The sequence below is a fragment of the Chionomys nivalis genome, chromosome 6, assembly GCF_950005125.1.
Source record: "Chionomys nivalis chromosome 6, mChiNiv1.1, whole genome shotgun sequence".
Classification (NCBI taxonomy): domain Eukaryota; kingdom Metazoa; phylum Chordata; class Mammalia; order Rodentia; family Cricetidae; genus Chionomys; species Chionomys nivalis.
The window spans coordinates 78361362-78380277 of record NC_080091.1 but is presented as its reverse complement, the minus strand read 5'-3'; the positions used below and the strand labels follow the sequence as shown (position 1 = coordinate 78380277).

At 40.4% G+C, this 18916-nt stretch overlaps 1 non-coding gene across 1 annotated transcript; it reads right to left on the bottom strand.

The window, feature by feature from the left end:
- Positions 1-14446: 14446 nt before the first annotated feature.
- Positions 14447-14556, bottom strand: LOC130876684 (U6 spliceosomal RNA). The gene has a single exon (XR_009057335.1). It is a non-coding gene; the product is annotated as a U6 spliceosomal RNA (small nuclear RNA).
- Positions 14557-18916: the final 4360 nt, after the last annotated feature.

The following is an 18916-nucleotide window of genomic DNA, read 5'->3' as shown; positions in this document are numbered from 1 at the left end:
TGGTTGATTGCCCAAGTAGTCAGCTGTCTCTGTTATTTCTTGCATCTTTTAGAAGCTGCTTCATTGTACTTCCTGTTTACTCAAGTAATATTATTTCCCTTCTCAGATCTTTGATGGAGTTGGGGTTGAAGACTAGATAGTCTTAGTTACTTTTCTCTCATGACTTAGCCAAGCTATTTTTAATATATGACTTAGACTCTTTAGGATAGGATAACTATTGAAATATTTAGCATATGTTTCTTGCTTGATGTTTTCCACGCTGGTTTTAATTCTAATTTTTATATATGCTTTTGCCTCTTCTTTTCCCTGAACAATGCTTGATATTTATTCTTACTGTATATAGTTTTGTATTAAGCTTAGAACTCTCTTATTCAGGCAAAAGGGGGAGGTGCTGTGGGAACTCCTTCAGCCAATAGTCTTTAAGATACTGGCTGACTTTGGGTGTGATCTCATGTACTATAAATGCAAACATAAAACTCACAGGTCTCTTGGCTGCTGGATTCAGTTTAGGTTCCCAGTGCATGCAGAGGACTTCAGATTGCTACTGTGACTTTACTCCTAAATAAATAAACTTTTATGATACTCCATTCTGGGCTAGTATGGAACTCTTTTATATGCCAATGGTTTGTTTCTCATTCCTCCAATATTCTGGGCCCCACTAGTTACAGGTAAAATGAACTCAGTAGGTTTGTTTCTTGGTGACTGCAAAGCTGAAACAAACCCGGCCATAAAGCAAGGAAGTGAACAAAGATTACCTAGAGCAGGTAAGGAAAGCTCAGGGTTTAATTCTAATGGATGCTCACCTCAAACAAAGGAAGTTCAAGGATTTTATTAAGGATTTTATTCTCTAAATTTTTGTGGGAAAGCCCTTCAGAGAAGACATATTCCCAGCTGTCTTAGTTTCATTTCTGGATGCATTTTACCCTGATAAAAGTAGAGAAAGGGTTCAGTTTATCTTAGAATTTCAGGTTACAGTCCATCATTTCAAAGAATTCAAGTCAGAAAAGAACTTGAGGCAGCTTGCCATATCCACAATCAAGAGCAGAGATTGAATGAATACATGCATTCAGCTTGCTCTCTCCCTTTACAGTTTAGAATCTCCTTCCTAAAGGCCAGTGCAACCCACAGGATGTAGATCTTCCCATCTCTATTAATGCAATCAAGATAATCTGTCATAAACTTATCCATAGCCCAGCCTGGCCTAGGAAAACGTTCATTGAGAGAAACTCAGATGACGGTAGCTTGTGATAAGCTGGCAAGTAAAACTACTGATCAAACTTAAGTTGGGTCATATTTTAAAAAGGAAATATGACTCAAAAGAAACACTTTGGGTGTTGTAGCAGATCTCATGTAGCACGTTTAGTTTGTGCCAAAAATGGTGGACGGGAAATGTTCCAGTACAGCCTGCCTTGTATCACAGAGCTGGAGGATCTCTCTCAGTGCTGTGTTGCGGGGTTGGTAGACAGTGGCTAGCTGCTACTCAGAGCTCTCCACTTGGTACAGGCCATAAATAAAGCACAAGGAACATTCTCAGATTTCCTTTCCCAAAGATGTTCTGACTTCAGCCAAAAAAAAATATATATTTGAGTTTGACTTGATATGGCAATCTGCTCCTACTCCACAGATGCTTGGCTTACCTACCTGCTTCAGGCAAGAGAATCAGCACACTGTTGTCTTTACCTATCTGGCTACCCCATCCTTTCTTTCCAAGTTACTACTCCCCCAGGACTAGGTAAGATACTACCCGATCATCTTTTCTGATCACCTAAGTGACATTCTTTTCATAAATCGCTAGGGTCTTTTCTCTATCACATTTATCGTTTTAATTTGCAGAACTCTGTTCATCTCTTTTCTCCAGCCACCACCTCTCTGTTCCCTGTGAAAACGAAAGCAGCAGCTCTGCTGCCTGGACTTCTGCTGCTTCCTCATGCTGTATTTGGTTCACAGGAAGTCTTCTAAAAGGAATCCTGTGTGACTTTACCTGTATGTTTGGCATCCACAATTTTTCAGCACCATGCCACATATGGTTTTTTTAAGCAGAACGCTAGCTACTTTTTGGGCTCAGTAATTCTTTGCTGGGAAGACAGAGCCTTGCACGGTGCAGGTCTCATAGTCTCTGGACTCTACGTACTAGAATCCAATAACACCATCCCCTGAAGCCAGTGTCTCCAGAAAGGCATGGGGACACAGAGTGCTAATGTGAAAGGGTGCAGAGGAAAGTACAAAGATTCATTCGTGGAAATATACGACCTTATAATAATTCCTGCTATCTCCACATCCTAGCCACTTACAAACAAACGACTTTTCATTTCTTCAGCTGTGAATCCTTTCAAGTCTTCTTTTTTTTTTTTTTTTGGTATATATGGTAATATTTATCTTTCTAATATATTAACCCTAGACAATCATGTTCTCTTGTGCTCAGTTATTTACCTATCCAATGCCAATGTTTATCTATCTTAGTCCCATCTGTCTGTTGTCTGTCTATCTGTATCTCTCTCCCTCGTTTCATGTATCCTCTGTGACTAACGATTTTAGAGTTCTTTCTCTTGTGCTTCACCTCCTCCTGTTACTAGCTAATGTCTCATCATTTCAATCATGAACAACACCTGTCTACACTCAGTACCCAGGAGAGTAGGCAAAAGTTGGCTATTCCGGACAGGACCTGGCAGGGATCATCCAAACCTGTTCTACCTGTCTCTCATCACCCCCTGGACCTATAAGACTAATCAAGATGTGTTCTTCTAAAGGTAAGCGCAGAGTAAATCAAACCCAAGTGAACAAACATCCAGTCAGCATTTAGACATATGATGCCTGCTGATGTGACATTGACCACATCTATTTGTATATACAAACTCACCCAGGGACAAGGGAAAACTGCAAACTATCATGGCGGGAGATGTGGTTACAAAGAAGGATGGGTAACTGGGTCCGCTTTAATCAGCAGCGCCCTCTCTTTTTGTTACCATTATTTCCAATCCCACTATCAGCCCTCCTCCCCAAGACTCGTCAGTGTGTTTTATTTCCCCTTAAAACTAAGAACAAGTAGTTTCCTGCTCGTATTAGCAAACATGGTGAGAAAATAATGTCCCGGTGCTCTGACACAAAGCCTTACCTATTAATATTCAAGGCAGGTGATAAAGGTCCACTTATCAACTTCTGATTTATAAATAGAACTGAATTGTCCCCTGACACAGCTGTGCAACTTCACTCAATTTTCAGGAAAGATGGAGCTTCACTCCTAAACAAGAGAAACAATTACCACCATTTTTAAAGCTTCGGTTGTACATTTTGCTTTCCCATATTCGTCATTTTCCACAAATGGGAGATTTTAAATGGTTGGAATTTATAATAATAATAATAATCAGACACACAGGAACAGTGTGTCACATCTATAATGTTTCTTTACTAGCTACAGGAGAATTGTAATCCAAATGACAATAGAAAAGCAGCAGAAAATGACAATAAATCCCTTTTGCAAGATGAGTGATAACCATGCGGTGTATCAAGTATTCATGTGTGTATCTAGATACTAATTGGGCTGAGTCCCAATGAGACCAAATGGCTTATTACTTCTCAGACTCATCTCTCATTCTGCTCCTACGATTCTGGAATGTCCACACAAAAACTCTCGTCTATTTTAAAACTGGAAAAGCCCAGCTGCTTAGCCTCTTCCACATCTAGTAAACAGTTAGACACAGACTTATAGCATAGCTGCCCTTTGTTTCAATTGACAGCAATGAAAGGACTGAAAGAAACCTGCATAGGTTAGGCCCTCTTCTAGGATGCTTACTGCTTCTTAGATCCATCATGCCAAGCACAACAGCATCATTGAATGATTCCTTTCCCTTTTCCCCAGCTTCTATCCATGATATCCATAATACACTAATCACCGTCTTCTAAATATTACTTGGCCACCCTTATCTGTCTATCCCACTGCCATCGTCTTTATTTGCATCTGTTTGTATAAAATCTCATTGTGCTCCGAGGGGCCTGGTTGACAAAACAAATCTGAGGCTGGGCATGGTGGAATATAACTGCAATCCCAACTACCTTAAAAAATAGAGACAAAAGATTTCAGATTCATGTACTGCTACTTGAGTTCAAAGCCAGCATAGCCAATCTGTGAGGTCCTGCTTCAAAATAAAATTTAAATAGGAGGAGTAGCAGGTTATGGCAGTTCATGCCTGTAATTCCAGCAGAAAGATGAATACCAGAGGATTGGAAATTCAGGGTCATCCTCAGGTACTTAGTGAGTTCCTAGCCACACTGAGCTAGGTGCTAAAGTATTCCCACCTACATGTCCCAAAACTCCAGAGAAGGACAAGCAATGTAGATAATTAGTAGAACACTTGGTTAGCATGTGAAAGTCTCTAAGGGCTCAATCTGCCTCCTGCCAGAACACACACACACACACACACACATCACACCTATTTCTCTTGATGAAAGTCTATACTTTTAATCTCTTGTGTTACTAACACAGAGGGTGAGGCCTCCCATGGGGAGTCAACAAAGTCTGTCATATCACTTGAGGCAGAACAAAGCCCCTTTCCCTCACCCCCATAATCTAAGCAAGATATTCCTCCTTAGGGAATGGGCTCCAAAGAGCCAGTTAATGTTCTAGGCATAAATACTGGTTCCAATGCTAGTGTCCCCACCAACTCTGCCCATGCTGCACAAATGTTGTCCTCATTCAGAGGGCCTTAGGCTGTTTCCTCAGCTGTCAGTCCACAGTCTGTGACCTCCCACTACCTTGAGTCATCTGTTTCTGTGTATTTCCCCATCATCATCTTGACCACTTTGCTCATATATCCCTCCTCCCTCTCTTTCACTGGATCCTGGGACCTTGGCCAAGAGCTTAGCTGTGAATCTCTGCATCTGTTTCCATCAGTTACTGGAAGAAGGTTCTATGATGACAATTAAGGTAGTCATCAATCTGATTACAGGGTAAGGGCAGTTTAGGTACCCTCTCCACTACTATTTAGATTCTTAGCTGGGGTCATCCTTGTGGTTTTCAAGGAGCTTCCCTAATACCTGGTTTCTCGCTAACCCCACGATGGCTCCCTCTTTCGGGGTTTCTCTTTCCTTGCTCTCTGTCTCTGCCCTTTACCCAACTCAATCTTCTCGATCCCTCATGTTCTCCTCCCTGCTTCCCCTTCTTCCCTTCCCGCTCCCTTTCTTCCTTCCCCACTCCCCTACTACCCTCCCCCATCCCCAATTTACTAAGGAGATCTTGTTTACTTTCCCTTCCCAGGGGGATTCATGCATGTCTCTCTTAGGGTTCTCCTTGTTTCCAAAACAAGGGAGTTTGCAGGGAACTCATTCACATCTGTATCCTGCCTTGTCTTTAACATGTCCAAGGGGAAGCACCTACAAAATTCATTCAGTCTATGTATGCACCCTCCAGCCTCCTTCCCCTATACATTTGATGTTGGAAGACAAAACTAGCAAGAGAGTTATATTTAAACATTTCAGAATGAGTAGCATTTGAATATAAGGAATATTTGGGGCATTTCAGAAGAGACTCTAAAGAAACAATGACGTTCCAATTCAATTCACCAAATGCCTACTGTAGCTATAGCTGGAGAAGTCTGTGGTCTAAACAGTTAGGAATTACAATCCAGTAGAGAAGATAGACACGTAAATAAATGACCCTGGCAAATATTATGGAGTGGCATTGGGAACAAATAGACAACACGTGTCCATCTTCAGTGGAAAGAGAGCACTTTAAAAATTGGACTCATTCTGCACCTCTCTTAGGCGCGATGCATTTATCCAATAGGCTCATTCTTGGATAAGCTGTGATGTTCTGAAGACCAATGGCTAATAGCACCCATTACAGCCCAGCATGATAGACTGGTAATTGCTGGGAACCTTAACAACTGTACATCTTTGAGTAGAGACTACCTCTGAATCTTTGGAATTCTCACCTATTAATTGTAGTGGTGCCAATAAATGACCCTTAGCACTCCTTGCAGTGAAACTCCAGGGACGGTCCCTTTGACAGCGTCTCACAATGTGGCAGGCACTGTTTCTGATTCATTCTTACAGTACCTCATTGGAGTCTTGTAAAACTTCCTGGTGGCAAATACTATCATTAGACACACATCACAGTTGAAAACCCTGCCATACAGTGAGTTAAGTAACTCGCCCAAAGTGACATGGTGAGTAGGTGACAAGGCTCAGCTTGGAACACAAACTCTCTGTCTTCAAAGTTCTTTAATTACTTTTTGCTTTCGATTTCCTTCTCACAGCTCACGGTGTCTCTAAACAACAGGTTTTTCTCGGCATAGGCTTTGCCACACAGTACAGATTCAAAAAGCTTAGCTTTAAAGTAAAAATTAACTTTCAAGTATCAAGCCTCTGTAGTGTTCATCATCCTACTACAGACACACAGAGAGAAACAGAGACAGGGACACAGAGACAGAACAACAGAGACAGAAAGAGACTTAATTGGGCTAAGAGCTCTTTCTGCTCTTGCGGAGGACTGAGGTTCCATTTCGAACATCCTCAGATGTCTCAAAATTCACTGTCACTCCAGTTCTAGAGGGTCTGATACACTCTTTTAGGTGCTATGGGCTCCAGGTACTCACATGGTACACAGACATCCATGAAGGCAAAACCCACACACACAAAATGAAACTTTAATGTTATAATGTCATTATGATTCAGCAGCACCATGTGATTCAAGTTGAGATCTATCCACTAGTTTGGAACCCAAGACTATAAACACACCTACTTGATTCACTGTACTTCAGGCCTGCCAATGTGTAGCATACAGTAGAGGTCCCAGGGCTTTCTCCCACTTCATGAACTCAGTCCTCACCAGTGATAACCGAGACCCACACAGAATAAAGAGAATCCACTCTTAGTTTGCAATTCAAATTGAACCAGGCAGCCTGTATTGTATCTGCTATCCACGGTATCTATTATAAGTCATTTTTAAGGCGGAGACACTCCTTTGAAGTCAATTGCATTTATGCACTGGATCCTTCCCGGCACAAATAATCCCCATGGAGTCTTTTATCCCCCTCATACAGTGTGAAAATAGAGGACAGGAAACAGACTAATTTGAGATGGGGATAGGAAAGGAAATGCTAGATCAGCCATGCTTCAAAGAACTGCAAACATTTACCATAAATGTATACAAATCCCTAAGAAAAACTTCAAATCAAACTCAATCCACCTCAACAAAGTAAAAAATAAAAGATAAAGGATGACACCGAGTGAAAAGCTACATAAACTTTTGTTAGCGAGGTGTCAGACATCCTTAGGTAAGCTATATGAATACCACTTCTACTGCCATTTTTCATAAATGTGTTCTAGTGGTTATCTTCATATATTTTATTAGCTTTTGGCGAATTTTATACAAAAACCCCAAGATTTCCCAGATCACCCCCTCTTGCTATACACTTGGCTTTGTGACCTGATTATTTTTAAACCATCAAATCTAATTTCTGCTGCTCATATATTCATGGGTGTGTGGCCTTCTCCTGGTGCTGTCCAACTTACCATTATTATAGGCCCCCGTGTTTCTTGCAGCCCCCTCTGGCTCTTGTGTTACACATCTTACAATGAGAAAACTCATCAACACCCCTCTCTGCATGAATACCTCAAACCATACCTACAGCTGAAGTCTCAGTAAGGAGCCAGAAACTTTCTCAATGCCCCATTATCAGGAAGATTAAGTTCAAGGGCAAATTGCTATATTTTCTCCATTAAGCATCTCTTCCTGTGTGTAATGTTGGTTAATGGCCACAGAACCCATCCTGGGAGGCACTTTCTTTCATGTGTATGTGTGTCTTGCTTGCATGCACATCTGCACTACATGCATGCCACTGGCCCCTGCCATCAGATTCCCTGGAACTGAATTCGCAGATGGTTGCTGTCATGCTGTCCATGTTAAAGTCAATCGACCCCTTCGAAAACTCAAATTGATCACCTTCCTCACAAGGGAAAACTCTCCAAATGATTCCCTTCCACTTCACTAGATATGCCAGACTCCTTAGAGCCCTTCTGTCCTGCTCCCACGCTGCCTGTCACAGTGCCTTAGACCACTATTTACCTTTCAGCTTCCTCGGTGTCAGAAATGGTTTGGAACTTACATGCGGCAGCAGTAATTATTTAATACCTGAATTAAAGACTGTCAAAATTTTAGGATCACTGTGTATTAAAAAGTCAACTCTTAGCCAAGTAATGACCTAACCACTCTTTGTCTCAGTCTTTATCTCTGAAATAATGCTTACACCTATATCACCAAGGTTCTGTCAAGATTAAAGAATGTTATACATGAGTACAGACAAGGAAATACCACATAATTCCTGCTTTTCTTCCAATTTTGGTACTTTATGAATCTCGTCCACCATTTTGAGACTGTTATGAAGAAAATTTCCCAGGATCTGTTTACTTAGAAGAGGAGTCCTTGAAGCATCTTAGTGAACAAACTTTCAACAAAGAAGCATCTAAGTGCCTGTGCCACTGGTGTCCTTAATTATACACAGAAGAAATGGCGGGATCATCGGGGAGTCGGGAGCACCTCTCTGCCCACTCTCCCACTCCAGTTCCATAGGAGAGTATTCACACACACACACACACGGTGTGCTGGGGTGGAGATGAAGAAAATGATATAGGTATTATAACAAAGTCCACTTTTAAATAATAATGACTTCAGTTAATTACACTGACATTTCTCAGCAAGGATTAAGTAAATCAGAAGGGGGTAAAAAGCGATTCAGAAAATAAAAAGCAAGGTTTGGCCTGCCAGAGCATCTCCTTTGTCTTTCCTTGAGGAGTGTAATTAAATTAAGTGGGATTGATTGAGTGTCAAACATCTGTGGGAGTCATTTCCTAACTTCATTAATGCTATTGTGCCTGGAGAAGGCACAGTGGTAATTTCTCGCACAAGGACCTAATGAGAGTCTAGTGGTGTGATATGAGAGCCTGACACAAGCCGCTGTGTGCTCCGCTGCTGTCTGCCTGTGTGTGAGGGATTTATTAGAAATGCTGGCCTGCCAACAGCACAGTTACATTATCCACGTGGGAGCGGGACAGCGGGCCTCGGAGAGCCAGGGTAATGGAGTCATAAAGTTGAGAGTTTAGACAGCTAGCATAAAGAAATAAAAATGGGCCTGCTAAGGAGAACTAAATGGTCATAAAATAGTTCATATATAATGAGGTGCAGCAGATAATGAGGTGCATTTATATGGAAAACACTAAATAAAAATTATGACTATTTCCTCTTTAACCCCATAACTATCGGGGCTTATCTCCACATCTGGATTTGCAAGGTAAACTGGAGAGAATGAATTAATGGGGAGGAAACTATCTATACTGACCAGCTTCATTCATTATTACAGGAGTTTAAGATTGCACATGAGCACCCAGTAGAATACTTGGCACTGGACAAAGCATTATGAAAGATCTACTATTCCAATCATTTTTATAGAATTATGATAAAAAAGCTCTAATACCATTGCAGTTATAAAGTAATTAAGCGAGGATAAATGTAAAGTTAGTCCTGTGTTATTCATTTTATCATTGCAATTAGAAGTTTCCTGCTCCCAAGCTTTATTGGTTCACTCATTTATCAGCTAATGAGTAGTTGCTCTGTACTAGGACTTCCGGCCAACTCAAAGATGCCAAATTGCATAAGGACAGTATCTGCTTGGCTTAGTCTTACACAGACAACTTAAAGCGAATCATTAAAATACAAATGTATGTGGAAAACCTGATGTTCACACCAGCTCCCATGGGAACATAAAAGGCATAGAATCTGGAAGAAATAATGACTATAAAAAATGAGTAGAAATCAGCTGGTTTTGAAATGCCATCCCAAGTAAAGGAGAGGACAGAACTACAAGCTAGCAAGCAGCATTTACAAAGATACCCAAGACCAGAGAAATAGCTCAGCTGCTGAAGGTACTTGACTTCAAGCCTAACAATCTGAACTCAGTTCGAGCATCCATAAGGTAAAAGGAGAGTCAATTACAGGAAATTGTACTCTGCGTAAATACTTATCTCTGCATAATACACATAGACAGAGGTAGATAGAAAGAGAGATGATAGATAGATGATAGATAGATAGATAGATAGATAGATAGATAGATAGATAGATAGATAGATAGATAGATAGATGATAGAATCCTAGAGATACTCAAATATGAAATAGCAAGAAAATTGTGGAAACACTAGGAAAAGAGGAGTCTCTATTGCAAAATGAAACCTTAAAACCATATGCACACAAACAATAAAAGCTGACTCATCAGGTCCTATTTACATATATTTGTGCATATGCATACATTGACACACAACAATTTCCGTATGTATTACATATAATAAACATAACCAAAGGGAAAAACCTATTAGTTTGAAAATGGAGATTTGACATGGCATAACTGGAAGGAGCTAGAGGGAGGGAAAGGAAGGAAAAGTGATATGATTCTATTTCAATTAAAACATTATCAAAGAGTGACCAGCGTGAGGGAACCTTGGGTTCAGAGGTTAGAGAAGCCATGCTTCAGCCATGGAGAATCTCCTCTGTTTACTACAATCTAATGAGAGGGGTGTGCCTGTCTTGCAAGTTCACCTGCTGAAGCCTTACCTTTCAACTTCTGTACACAGTGAAGTCTTCCATAAGAGACAATAAAGTTCAAGAAGACCATGGGGTCAAACTCAACTATATATTTTCAAGAAGAGGAGGACAATATCCCTACCTTTCTTTCCCCCAACCTCCATCCTCTCCCTCACCCCTTTTCTCCTCCTCTCCCTGCCCTCATTCTCTGCCTTCCCTCTCTTCTTCTCCTCCCCATACCCTTATCCTCTGCTTCCCCTCCCTTCTCCTTCCCCTTCATCCTCCTTTTCCTCCTCTTTCCTTTCTGGTTGTCTCTCCACTATTTAAAATCATAGCAAGAAGTCAACTGTCTATAAACCAGGAACAGAGGCCTCACTAGAAACTGAATCATATTAAAAACGCATTTGTGAACTTTCCAGCTTCTACCACCATTGGGAAATGAATTTCTGTTATTTAAGCCACTCCTTTGTAGCTTCTTATTACAGCACTTACTACCTCACTGACTGTTGGGGAGTCTATGTAGAGATGTGTGGTCACTCATTGCTTCAAATGCACCATTTCAACATCACTTTTCAGTACTGGCTTCTCACTCTTCTAAACTTTGATGTAGCCTATTGAGAAAACCAGACCTGTATCTGCATCACTTTAATGTAATGGCTAAGTTCATGCTACTAATTTCTCATGACATATAATGTCCGTCTCTTATTAACTACCAGATGTCTTATGGCAAGGTAACCTCTCCCTGACAGGATGAAGACAGGAAATTTCCCATTCTTTCCCATAATCTCTTGGTGATGAATCCTATTTAAAAGCTGCTCGATAATGTAGTGACATATGGCACACAAGTTAACAGAGCGACTCTGAAGTTTTAAGATGTTTCCTTGTGTAAGACTTTATTCCACTCACAATGGGAGGCTTTATTCATTCAATGGAGATATAACCCATAAATAACTTATCTCCAAATTATACCTCATACAAGATGACAGTCTTATTTGAAAAGCAGCATAAAATTTAGTGACATTATAATACCTATATTAGAGAACAGTGTTTGTATTTCTGACAAATACTATATGACATACTTTTCCTATAAGAAAGTGTAAAATCCTAAGGACGTGGGAGGAGTTTGTGATATAGCCAAACTGGAGTTAGCCAATTTGTGACTGGACTCAGTGGTTTTGTCCTAGCATAACTTTCCGTAAAATTTAACATCTTAGAAAATGAACACATGGTCTACATGTGTTCAGAAGGTTTGAGTTTGGAGGGAAGAAGTCAATGCATTCATCACTGGCTTGACAGAGACGCAGAAATGTGCCAGAGTACTGTTTCCTCACGGTCATTGTCACTACCCCTTTATAACTTTATTAACTTCTAACTGCAGAGAAGCTGGGGACTGTATTTTCTTGCATCCCTTTTCCTTAACAACTGAGGTAAAAAGCTGTCAGTGAGACATTAGCATGTCTTGGTAAACTATGACTCATTTATTCTGGTGACTGCAGAAATCTTGCCCTAGGAAATGCTACAGTGATTCCAGATGTGTGCTTCAGCATCTTCTTCTTCAGGAGGGTCTCCAGGTGCAGCGGCTTCCCTATCGTTGGAGCCCTTATACGTTGTGAAAGTTTTCATTTGGGGGGGCCTAGACTAACACCTTTCCTACTTAGCACATTTGAAGTAACTTATGGTGTCCTTCTCTTCACCTAGGCTGAGCCCAGTGGCAAGAAAAAGGAAGAAAAGAATCAAGGAAGCAAGGAAAAGATGGGAGGGGAGGCAGGTAACAGTGGCTTGCCTTTCACAATAAACCAGAAACAGGTGATGCCACCTCCTTAATCCTGGGGACATTGTCTGCCAGGAGAGTAGTGTCAGTCCTCAGTCCTCCAGAATGTGACAGGGACTATAACTGAAAGCCCCCTTGGCATCCACAGACACCAATAAAGCGTATCACTCAAGAAGCCACCTCGAGTAACTGTTTCTAATTCTCCAAATTATAAAATGGGAGCAGGTTGGCAGACAGATAATCAAAGCTGACAGACTAGCGGAGCTCCTCAGAAGGCAGCCAGGGTGCAACAGCACATATGTCCAATCCCACAAGGAACTTGAGGGGGATGGCTAAGTGAGAAGCTGTTTACTTCTCATAAAGAATCTTCTTTTCTGGATAAAAATGAGGTGGTGCAATTTGTAAGGCGAGCAATGATGCCTCGCTGAATCAAATACCTAACTCCTGTATTTTTTTTTTCTCAGAAACCAAATGTTAGGGAAGAAAAGACAAAATATGTTAGACACGAATGTTAAACAAAGGTGCTAAACATATGGATTTTGACATATTTAATCCTGAACTAAAACAATTTACTCCTGTAATGCATCCAATTTCTGGAATTACTAAGTTCATGGTTTCTCTGGGTATGCCTCTGTATGCAAATGTATACATTTTCCTTAAAATCTCAACATTTTTAATTATTGAAACCTTTTTACTGAGCCACAAATCCTGTAGTTTCCTAGCATACTCACTGATCTTGGCTGTCAGCTTGACTGATTTTGGAATCAACTAAGAGACTTGCTTCTGTACAAGTCTGTAAGTATGTTTCTGGAAGGAGTAACTGAGGAGGAAGACCCTCTCCCAGAGTGAACAACACCTCCCATGAGACCTCCAGAGTTCCAAGGGAAATGATGCTGTTTTCCACCTGCTCCTTCCCTCCGTGTTGATGAGTGTATCATCAGTTTCTGGCACTGCTGGTGCCATGCCCTACTGACATTGAGAATATTAACATTTCCAAGACTGGAAGCAAATTGCTCTCCCAGTATCCTCCAAACTTGCAGTGGTACATTGAGACTACTAAAATATTCCAATGTATAGCCATTAAGTTCTAAGCCCTTTGAGTGGACAGCCATTGCTGTTCCAACCAAGTCATATCATAAAAGCCAATCTTATAAAGTCCCTTTGTTTATATATACATACTATCAACTCTATTCCTCCCTGACTAGCATATTTTTATTGAGAGTACAATGGCGAAGTCTTCATATGAGCAATGATACTTAACGTTCATCTGTGCAAGAACTGTTTTGAGAATCATTTTCAGACCATATTTACCAAGAGATTCGTGAGTTTGCAGCTCATTATCTTGGAATTTAGGTCTTCTGGCCTCCTATAATTGTCTTGGCTATGTATGTATTCTTAACCAAAGCTTCTTTAGAGCAAACAATTCTTTCAGCTCCGGTAGTCCTTCATTCAGTCATCTCATCTAGGAAACTATTGGGTTACCTTCAAATTTATCCTTTTTTGTATTTTCTATATTTACACTAAAGCAAAAGAGTTTAGAATTCTGCCAGATAGGAGGTGCCTCCTCAACAGGTTTTATGTGCTGAAGTCTTGGCCTCTCATAAGAGATGTTATTGAAGAAAGAGTGGACTATGAGTCATCAATGAATTATCTACTGAAGGATGTACAATTTGAGGGCACTATTGAGGACTTGGGCAGTAAGGTCAGGTTGGAGGAAGTTAGTCAAGAGGGCATGCCTTAGAAGGGCATGTCTTGTCTAGCCTCTTCATCAGTCTGTGTATCTGCTTCCTGACTACCATGAGGTGAGTAGCTCTGCTCTGCCTCGGCTTCCAACCACAATGTTTCTGCCTCACTGCAGCCCTAAAGGCGGCGGAGCTACAAGTATGGACTGATACCTCTGAAACTGTGAGCCAAAATCAGACTTCCTCTATATAATTTCCTGTTACCAGTATGTCACAATAACTGAACACTACTAACAAGCTCCCCTTTCTCACCCATGCAATACATTATAAACAATCCTCCCCTCTAGGCTCCTATGGAGTCCTGGCTACTCTTCCCTGCTAGGGATCTTTACTTTCCTTCTGATTTGAGTTACTAAAGGCTGTGTCAAAGTTGTTTGCCAGCTCTGCTTCACAAATTTGTGTGTCATCCTTGCGCGGGGGCCATGCTAATCTCTGTAACGTTCCAGTTTTAGTATATGTGCTGCTGAAGCCAGCACGTGTTGCCTTGGCCTTGAGGATCAGAGGATAAAGTTTTCACCTGTTGGCCCAACTCACTGTTGGGTATATAAGCCTCCATGATGCTATTGAATAGAGGGCTTCTTACCAGTGACTAGAGGTCTGTGTCTGTCTTTCTGTCTCTGTCTGTGTGTCTCTGTGTGTTTCAACCTCCAGCCCCTTGCCTGAAGCTCAGAAGCTCGCGAACTGTATGGTAGCGCAGAATGCAGACAGGCGTTGTGCACTGCACTCCTATGTGAAAAAAAAATACTTTAACAAGTAAATAAAGAAGTGTTGGGTATACATTCTTTTATCTGCCCTTTTTACAGCTTTCTGGTCTAAACACTAAGCCACTTAAAGCATAATGTTAATCAAATTATTCTCATACAGAAAGACCTCCAGGCCACCTCTTTCTGAAGTATGACCTATTCTGCTAAACAGGAATGTCTCTGGTTCCCATTCACTTTTCCAATATTCTCCTGCAATAATGTCTTACACACAGACTTTATGACCAGCCAAGCTAAGTTATCATCTAATTACACGCACAAGGACTTCCACCCTAACCAGGCATTATGTGACTTTTCCTGCCAAGTTGTAAACAAGGAATTGCAGGTAGCTTGACTGGCACTAGAGTCTTGTCTCCTAAGAACTGTTACTGCTTATATATTTCCCTGAAGGGGAAATGCAAATATTGTGACTCAAGAGCTTCCTGAGCTTGTAAGCCTGATTTGCTTCCTGGGCCTTTTAAATTCTTCCTGAGACTTAAAGATCCTGTCTTCAAGAAGAAATGCTTCAACTTGCAGGGGGGAAATGCAATACCAGGTATTTCCCCACTAGAAATTACCAAATCACCAATTAGTTCATTGTAAAAAGTTACAGGCAAAATCCACTTATCTCAAAATGAAGTGTATAGCTTTGCATATTGCCTTCTCTCCAAGAGACAAATCAACAAAGAAAATGTCACACATTCATATCTCCCAAAACAGGCTACTTATAATCCGTACAGCATGTCAGCAAACAAGGCGCCACCAGGCCAAATCCAACTGAAGACTATTTTTACATTGCCTTCAAGCTGAAAATGAGTTTCATACTTTTAAATTATTAAAAAAAACTTAAACATAGAATAATACGTAATGTACATGAACATTACTCATTTATTGAAGCACCATCATGGTTCATTCTTTTATGTAACTGGTTTTATGTTCAGCAAGATTCCTATTCTTTAAAAAAAAAATAGCTGGCCATCTACCAATCATATTTGAACATTCCATAAAGAAAGCCTTCCTCTTCATTTTACTCTTCCACTTACGGGTACTCAACGTCATTTGGATAGCTTTGCATTTTGACTCAATTTCAATTTTGATACAAATTGTCCCAATCTCTCTCTTTTCCTCTCCCCTCTGTCTCTTCAAACCAAAGTGGTATACCTAGGATGCAGCTCTTTGAATGGCAAAGTCATCAATCCATATCACTTCATGGAAAAGGGCAAGATGTCCCTGAAAGACAATGCAGTTGTAGGCTTAATTCTGTCCAATATAATTTTGGCAACACTGTGCAGATCCTGGCTACTTGAGGGGTAATCTTTTCTATCAATTAAAACAGGCATATAACTATGTACACATGAATCCTTCTAAGATGATCAAATGAGCAACAACATATAATATAAAATATTGTCATGAAATGTATTTCACATTTTGGAACCATGTAGATTTTAGCAATAATTTTCTATTCCTTCTTTGTTTTGAATCTCCAAGACCTGTCGGAGCTGTCAGCAGTGCATACCAATTGTTTACAAAACAGATCTCATTCGCAGGGGAACTAGAGGCCTGATCCAGTACTCTGTGAAGCTGAAAAGGGAAGGTAAAAAATAAAACTGGATGAAACAATGACAGTTGCAGATTTTTACTTGAAGTAAAATTTAAAGAATAAATAAGATGTCGGCAGAATATATGATTTCCTTTTTGAATAAAGGCTTCGATTCAGAAGTCATGTCACAACATTCCTGGGATATGAAACACATTTTTAGGAAGATCCTTGAGTTGAAACAAAATTGATAAATAATGGATTGCATAACGTCAGCATCTATTGTAATTTTCTTTTGTCTTCTTCACTTTCTGGTTTCTGCTACCTCATTTATAGCTCTTAAAATTTGGCTGCCACATTTAAAGTAAGTTCATGTCTAGTCACCCAATTCATTTCAAAAGTTTCCAATCATCTCAGTTGGGCTTTTCAATATCAGTTGCAAAGAGAATTATGGATACACACCTGAAACATTTCCCTCAAGTATATAATATGTGTGACGTTTGATAGTTGTATTGTCATCAATAAATCAAATACAGAGTTGAGCTGTACAAGTGGTGTATTTTAAATATCCATGAAAAGAAAGTTAATAGAAAATATTCCTTATTACCTAACTTCGCTGTTCAAATCCCTTGGTCTGTGAAATGGCATTCTCTCTAAATGAGGAGTAGAGAGATATTGTTTCTGTTTCCTCAGAACTGATTCCTCCCACTTTGCTAACCACACTTCCGCTCCCACTCAGCCTCCATTCACAGATCACATGGGTTGGGAGCTAAGTTCACTATTTTCTGGAATAAATGTCATACAGCTCTGTTCATCAGATGATTTCCTTCTCTTAGAGAGTTAATTGTCCATAGCGCCCTCAGAACAAAGCTCAAATAATGTCATGTTTAGTCTGACCAGATAAGAAGCTAATGCTACACAGTAAAATAGGAGTCTCTTGGTGAAGGGAGCCACCACTAAAATGATGGCACAGTGGAATAAGGAGAAAACATCACCATGTGAAAATCATTTCAGACTTGTTCTCCCTGAGGAAACATACCTTTCACATTGTGAATTGATAAATATCCTTTAATTCACTCCCACTGTCCACGTCCCACAGAAACAGCAATCTATCAACATATATGCAAAAGCCCTAGCACAGACCATGCGGGCTCAGTGACTGCTGCTTCAGTCTCTGTGAACCCCTACAAGTCCTGCTTAGTTGGTGTCTGCGAACCATATTCTCCTGGTGTCCTTGACCCCTCTGCATCAGGAATATTTTGAAATTAGGTTTAGAAATGTGTGTGCTGATGCAGAGGTCAGGAGTGGAGCAGGGAGGCCTATAGCTGAAAGTCTCTTTATTAGGAGACCGGGTAAATACCTCTAAGATGACAGAGAAGCGATGAGTACCTAAGAAAGGCAGAATCAGCCAGCTAGAGCCTGGAGAACAGTGAGTGCTCTGTGCTCTCCAAGTACTGTGAGAGATATCACCGAGGAGCTATCCTCCATGTGCTTCCGATGCTTGAACAAGAATTCTTAAAAGGGGAAGGTGAGGGAGAGGAGTCTGTTTCCAATTCATGGCTTAAGGACATCTTAGCCTGCTTGACAGAAACCTGAGTGTCAAAATCACTTAATTTCAAAGAGCTGTTGCATTCAAAGATGTGTCCAAAAACTGTAAAATGCAATTTGAAATACACTTTCTGGCTCCCATAGCCATCGAATGAACTGGAAATATAGAAAGCACTGTCTGGAATTTCAGTTTGCTTGAAGACGAGGATCTCTTCTGCCTGCACACTGGCCATATCCCAGATTCCCACCTAATTCTACAGAGAGCTGATCAAATATGAAAACCATTTATTTGGAAAATATTTTACTCGCTCATTTTGCATGAATTTTTTCCAACTAAGTATATTGTTTTCTGCTGTTGAATTTATTTTCTGATTCATATCAAGAGACATTCCTCCCAAACGCAAAGCATGTAAGCTCCTAATTTATGCATATTGCCTATATTAATTTGATATAACTTATTTATTTTAAATACATCATTTTTGTTAATTCTTTGAGAATGTCATACATGCACACAATGCATTATACTAACCCCATTTTTCCCTATAATTCTCCCCAGATCCATTTCCACTCTTTCTCAACTTCACATCCTTTTATATAACATGCTGAGCCCCATCATCAGAATATGGTTCACCTGCAGGGAGTCATTCTCCTCAAAGAAAACTAGCTCACTCTTAAGTAGCCATTAATTGTCTACACATTCTTGAGTGAGGGATAGGGGCTGCTGACCTCTCATTCCCCTCCACGCTAGAATATTGATCAGATTGATCGTGTGTAGGTCTGATGCAGGCAACCATAGCTGCCGTGAGTCTCTATGTGAGGTAGTCCCGTTGTGTTCAGAAAATACTGTTTCTAGACGATTCTCCAGACCTCTGGGTCTTTAGAATCTTTCCACCTGTCATTCTATACTATTAATTCCATGAGCCTTGGGGGTAAGGGTGTAATATAGACATCTCACTAAAGGATAGTTAAGGATGAGTACTCCGTGGGTACTTCTCCGAACTTTGATCAGCT